The 6,531-nt window shown below is 37.4% G+C and overlaps 1 long non-coding RNA gene across 1 annotated transcript; it reads left to right on the plus strand.

Moving 5' to 3' along the window:
• Positions 1–233: 233 nt before the first annotated feature.
• LOC131247226 (uncharacterized) lies at positions 234–1,128 on the plus strand. Its single transcript, XR_009171575.1, has 3 exons — positions 234–318; positions 401–508; positions 597–1,128. It is a non-coding gene; the product is annotated as an uncharacterized LOC131247226 (long non-coding RNA).
• Positions 1,129–6,531: the final 5,403 nt, after the last annotated feature.

A 6,531-nucleotide genomic window follows, 5' to 3' on the forward strand; every position in this document is an offset into this window, starting at 1 on the left:
ATTGAAATGATCATGTGGGTTTTGTCTCCTCATATGATTGCTGAAAATCATACTGATGAGATGGTTTTGACCATCTGATCAATCATCTATAAAATGGATGGTCAAGATATTTTGTGTAAAAATAGGCCCGGTCAGTTATTTGATCCGTTTAATGTTAGAGAGATTATGTATTGTTTTTGTAAAAAAGAAAAAGTAGCCCAAAAATCTCATCCATAGCTTGAAAACATACAGCCCAAAATAAATTCTGACAATAGGAAAAAGTTAGAAGTAAACCACGTAGCTGGTTCAAAGTCATTTGTAGAAATTCGTCATGACATGGTAAGAAATTATTGGTAATTAATAAGTTGATATATTCTTTTCATGCATTTATATTAACTCTATTATCCTTTCGATCACACAGCAAGATTTCGTCACTGGCCAGGAGCCCGAACCAGTAGACCTCTACAAAGGGACTCACTGTCGGCAGGCAACGGGATCTTGGGTACATCTTAGAGCCAGCGAGATTTGAGTAAAAATCCTAACATTGTAAAATTTAATTGCATTAAATTATAATAATGTCATTTTTTAAAGAAAATTCATATATGTTTTCATTACAGGCAGTGATGGACACCTTACGCAGTCAGCCCACTCCCGATGGTACTCAACAGAGTGAGCCAGAGATCCTGAGTGAGGTGCTTGGCACCCGTTCTAGATATGTACATGTGCTTGGCCATGGTGCCAAGCTCATGGCACCCGCTAGAGCTGCCTCCACCCGATCTATCGTCGTTGGCGAGAGCGCCACCCGCCAAGCTGATATCGTAGAGAGAGAGGTTCAACGGCTACGGGTCGTCGTCCATGACATTAGAGAGTAGCTGGAGAGGAAGAGTAAGCAGCTGGAGAGGCAGATGGAGTAGCAGGAGAGGAGGATAGAGGAACTGGCGAGGCAGAGGGAGGAGCAGGAGAGGAGGATGAAGGAGATGCGGGAGGAGCATGAGCGACGGATAACGGAGATGTTTCAGGCTCTCGCTGCACGCTTACCCATCGATGCCCCACCACCTCCATCTTCATCTTTGTGATTTTTTGTATTTTATTTATGATGTTAAACTTATATGTATTTATGCATGAATGAATGTCATGTGGATGAATGTAGTTTATGTTTGGATGGATTTACGCACTTTGGGTTTAAATGGATCACCTCCACCTTCATCTTTGTGATTTTTTGTATTTTATTTATGTTGTTAAACTTATTTGTATTTATGCGTGAATGAATGTCATGTGGATGGATGTAGTTTATGTTTGGATAGATTTACACACTTTAGGTATAAATAAATGTGAATATGAATATGATGAAATATATTACATAACAGGTGTATATCAGGAAGAAAATGATTAAATATATTGTAATAGGTGTATATCAGGAATTTTGGGTTGGAATATAGGGAAAAAAAAGAAGAAGAAAAAGGCACTTTTTACCTACGAATATTTTTATAGGTAAAAGTCTCAACCACGTTTTTTACCTAAGAAAATTTTCGTAAGTAAAAGTCTCATCCATGTTTTTACATATTGTAAATATTATTAGCTATGAAACTATTCATAGGTATACGTTTTGTAAATATTTTTACCTGCAACAATATTCATAGGTAAAAGTTTTGTAAATATTGTTAGCTACGAAAATATTTGTAGGTAAATGTTTTGTAAATATTTTTACTTATTAGCCACTAAAATATTAGTAGGTATATGTTTTGTAAATATTTTTACCTATGAAACAATTCGTAGGTATAATTTTTGTAAATATTTTTAGCTACGAAAATATTCCTAAGTATGTTTTGGAAGAAGGAAAAATTTTTAAATATTTTTAGCCACGAAAATATTCGTAGGGAAAAGTTTTCTATTTTTCTTTTCTAACCATTTCGAAAATATTCGTAAGTAAAAAGTTTTGCCTATATCTTTACCTTCGGAAGAAAGCGTTGGTAAAAGTACTCTGGACAACGCTTGTAAAAGGGCTCCATGCGGGTCGGATATTGGAATAGCAGTGTACGGCCCTGAGTCGGGTAGCTGAGCAATCAGGTAATGAAGTATGATTTTTTATTTGGGTAAAAGATCCATGTACGAATCCAATTTTATAGGGCTGGATATGTCAGGTAATCGGGTAGACGGATATCCATTGCCATTGCCAGCCCAACTTTGGAGGCACGGCATATTAATCCTCACTGAATAAGAACCATTGCTTGTCTTTTAGAATTTATTTTTTTTTTTCGCCTCTAATTAAAAGCTGAAATTGAATAAACTGTGCAATTTTTGGAACATGACCCTTGCACTAGTGGACCAATTGAATGAACGGTTATATCCAAGCACTGCATGCCACATGTGCAGCAATGAGTCAATGACATTGAGACACGCACATCAAAGACTCTAGACTAGATCCCCCTTGGTACATAGGCACGATGCATGCTGCTGAAATGCGACCTACAGACCGTCTGTGTTATTAGGGGAGTTTATCGAAACTCTGGCTGCATATGACGCTTGATAAGCTGGCACTAGAAATGGTATATGTAGCAAATATTAGCTCATATTAAACTGAATAAATGTTGGAATTATCCCTAAAGTTAACAGTCGAGAAGTCAAATTGGTTGAACAACACTAACCTCTGATTCACAGACGCTTGTTTTCTGAAACAAAATCAAATTGGTTGAACAACACTAACCTCTGATTCACAGACACTTGTTTTCTAAAACAAGACCATTGGATATTAATTCATTCTTAACTGTCTGATGGATGCCCAGCAATCTAATGGTTACATAACCAAACAAGAGTAGCTTCTGGTTCGTTATTCAACTAAAGTGGTACGTGTAGCCATTTTTAAAAAAAATTAATTATATGGCAAATATGCAATTTCTGAGTAATTTCTGATTGCTGTGTATCATCCATCACTCTCTACCAGAGTATCAAAGTATTTCTAGTATCGATCCACAGGCATGGCAGATGAGTGGAATATACGAACCGAGAACAGGGTGCAACCGAATTATGGAGAATCTAAGGCAAAAATTCAGGCCCTTCCATGTATGGAAATGTATTTAAAAAAATGCACATATTCAACAATAGAGAGTTCGGGATGAGCCGCAAGGTCCCATTTTTGTGGCAGGTAATCAACATAGTAAGGATCACATCGTCCTTAAATCATAGATTAGATGCAGCATCCACAAGTAGTGTTACACCTTTAACAGGGGCCAAATTAAATGGCTAGGATTATCTGAATGGGAGATTTTGAGGCAGCTCTCATCCACCATGGGGCCCAACCATACAAATAGTTCCCAATGGCAAGACTGGACCCCCATGTACAATTAATCAACTGAAAACGGATGCTAGAGACCCAAGCGCCTCATATTTTCTTGACCAGCAAATTATATGGTAGAAAAAATGAAACACTGTTGATGGTCTAAATTCGATAAATAAATGTCGACCACCGACACATTGCGACCATCCAAAAATCTGATTTTGAGGATTCGGCCAAGGTGAAAATTCGAGGCCCTCCATTTCTATTGGATTGAGATAAATGTAAAAGCATGAGCAGTGGCTGTGTGACTGGGCACTACTGGATCAAGCAACCCTGCATCAACTTCTTCTGAAAAGTTCAAGACCTTAAGTGTTCAGCATGACAGTAACAAAGGCAATAGCAGCACATATATCAATAGGCCACGTTCTACAAGATCCAGGTGTGCACCATGTACATGTCTTGGCAGCAAAACCAGCCGCCAAGCTGATATCGTAGAGAGAGAGGTTCAACGGCTACGGGTCGTCGTCCATGACATTAGAGAGTAGCTGGAGAGGAAGAGTAAGCAGCTGGAGAGGCAGATGGAGTAGCAGGAGAGGAGGATAGAGGAACTGGCGAGGCAGAGGGAGGAGCAGGAGAGGAGGATGAAGGAGATGCGGGAGGAGCATGAGCGACGGATAACGGAGATGTTTCAGGCTCTCGCTGCACGCTTACCCATCGATGCCCCACCACCTCCATCTTCATCTTTGTGATTTTTTGTATTTTATTTATGATGTTAAACTTATATGTATTTATGCATGAATGAATGTCATGTGGATGAATGTAGTTTATGTTTGGATGGATTTACGCACTTTGGGTTTAAATGGATCACCTCCACCTTCATCTTTGTGATTTTTTGTATTTTATTTATGTTGTTAAACTTATTTGTATTTATGCGTGAATGAATGTCATGTGGATGGATGTAGTTTATGTTTGGATAGATTTACACACTTTAGGTATAAATAAATGTGAATATGAATATGATGAAATATATTACATAACAGGTGTATATCAGGAAGAAAATGATTAAATATATTGTAATAGGTGTATATCAGGAATTTTGGGTTGGAATATAGGGAAAAAAAAGAAGAAGAAAAAGGCACTTTTTACCTACGAATATTTTTATAGGTAAAAGTCTCAACCACGTTTTTTACCTAAGAAAATTTTCGTAAGTAAAAGTCTCATCCATGTTTTTACATATTGTAAATATTATTAGCTATGAAACTATTCATAGGTATACGTTTTGTAAATATTTTTACCTGCAACAATATTCATAGGTAAAAGTTTTGTAAATATTGTTAGCTACGAAAATATTTGTAGGTAAATGTTTTGTAAATATTTTTACTTATTAGCCACTAAAATATTAGTAGGTATATGTTTTGTAAATATTTTTACCTATGAAACAATTCGTAGGTATAATTTTTGTAAATATTTTTAGCTACGAAAATATTCCTAAGTATGTTTTGGAAGAAGGAAAAATTTTTAAATATTTTTAGCCACGAAAATATTCGTAGGGAAAAGTTTTCTATTTTTCTTTTCTAACCATTTCGAAAATATTCGTAAGTAAAAAGTTTTGCCAATATCTTTACCTACGGAAGAAAGCGTTGGTAAAAGTACTCTGGACAACGCTTGTAAAAGGGCTCCATGCGGGTCGGATATTGGAACAGCAGTGTACGGCCCTGAGTCGGGTAGCTGAGCAATCAGGTAATGAAGTATGATTTTTTAATTGGGCAAAAGATCCATGTACGAATCCAATTTTATAGGGCTGGTTATGTCAGGTAATCGGGTAGACGGATATCCATTGCCATTGCCAGCCCAACTTTGGAGGCACGGCATATTAATCCTCACTGAATAAGAACCATTGCTTGTCTTTTAGGATTTATTTTTTTTTCTTTTTTTTTCGCCTCTAATTAAAAGCTGAAATTGAATAAACTGTGCAATTTTTGGAACATGACCCTTGCACTAGTGGACCAATTGAATGAACGGTTATATCCAAGCACTGCATGCCACATGTGCAGCAATGAGTCAATGACATTGAGACACGCACATCAAAGACACTAGACTAGATCCCCCTTGGTACATAGGCACGATGCATGCTGCTGAAATGCGACCTACAGACCGTCTGTGTTATTAGGGGAGTTTATCGAAACTCTGGCTGCATATGACGCTTGATAAGCTGGCACTAGAAATGGTATATGTAGCAAATATTAACTCATATTAAACTGAATAAATGTTGGAATTATCCCTAAAGTTAACAGTCGAGAAATCAAATTGGTTGAACAACACTAACCTCTGATTCACAGACGCTTGTTTTCTGAAACAAAATCAAATTGGTTGAACAACACTAACCTCTGATTCACAGACACTTGTTTTCTAAAACAAGACCATTGGATATTAATTCATTCTTAACTGTCTGATGGATGCCCAGCAATCTAATGGTTACATAACCAAACAAGAGTAGCTTCTGGTTCGTTATTCAACTAAAGTGGTACGTGTAGCCATTTTTTTAAAAAATTAATTATATGGCAAATATGCAATTTCTGAGTAATTTCTGATTGCTGTGTATCATCCATCACTCTCTGCCAGAGTATCAAAGTATTTCTAGTATCGATCCACAGGCATGGCAGATGAGTGGAATATACGAACCGAGAACAGGGTGCAACCGAATTATGGAGAATCTAAGGCAAAAATTCATGCCCTTCCATGTATGGAAATGTATTTAAAAAAATGCACATATTCAACAATAGAGAGTTCGGGATGAGCCGCAAGGTCCCATTTTTGTGGCAGGTAATCAACATAGTAAGGATCACATCGTCCTTTAATCATAGATTAGATGCAGCATCCACAAGTAGTGTTACACCTTTAACAGGGGCCAAATTGAATGGCTAGGATTATCTGAATGGGAGATTTTGAGGCAGCTCTCATCCACCATGGGGCCCAACCATACAAATAGTTCCCAATGGCAAGACTGGACCCCCATGTACAATTAATCAACTGAAAACGGATGCTAGAGACCCAAGCGCCTCATATTTTCTTGACCAGCAAATTATATGGTAGAAAAAATGAAACACTGTTGATGGTCTAAATTCGATAAATAAATGTCGACCACCGACACATTGCGACCATCCAAAAATCTGATTTTGAGGATTCGGCCAAGGTGAAAATTCGAGGCCCTCCATTTCTATTGGATTGAGATAAATGTAAAAGCATGAGCAGTGGCTGTGTGACTGGGCATTACTGGA

The sequence above is a fragment of the Magnolia sinica genome, chromosome 5 (genome assembly GCF_029962835.1).
Source record: "Magnolia sinica isolate HGM2019 chromosome 5, MsV1, whole genome shotgun sequence".
NCBI classification, from domain to species: domain Eukaryota; kingdom Viridiplantae; phylum Streptophyta; class Magnoliopsida; order Magnoliales; family Magnoliaceae; genus Magnolia; species Magnolia sinica.